Raw genomic sequence first — 288 nt, forward strand, 5'->3', positions numbered from 1 at the left:
AGGAGAGAATCCTATAAGAAAGTTCTAACATATCGTTCTAAAATTATATTCAGATTTAGCTAGTTTATGAAAGAAGTTATTGTCATGTTTTTATAACAGGATAATGATATTATTAATCAAGGAACCATATATTTACTCCTTTTTAATTTTGATATGGATTTATAAGAAAGAGATTACACTAATTAAAAAAAAATGAAAGTATAGGAAATTAATTTTTAATTAGCCAACCAATTTCAGAGAATAGGTTTACAATTTAAAATTTAAAATTAAGAGTTTGTTTGAAAACTA

This window comes from Arachis ipaensis, chromosome B03 (genome assembly GCF_000816755.2).
Source record: "Arachis ipaensis cultivar K30076 chromosome B03, Araip1.1, whole genome shotgun sequence".
Classification (NCBI taxonomy): domain Eukaryota; kingdom Viridiplantae; phylum Streptophyta; class Magnoliopsida; order Fabales; family Fabaceae; genus Arachis; species Arachis ipaensis.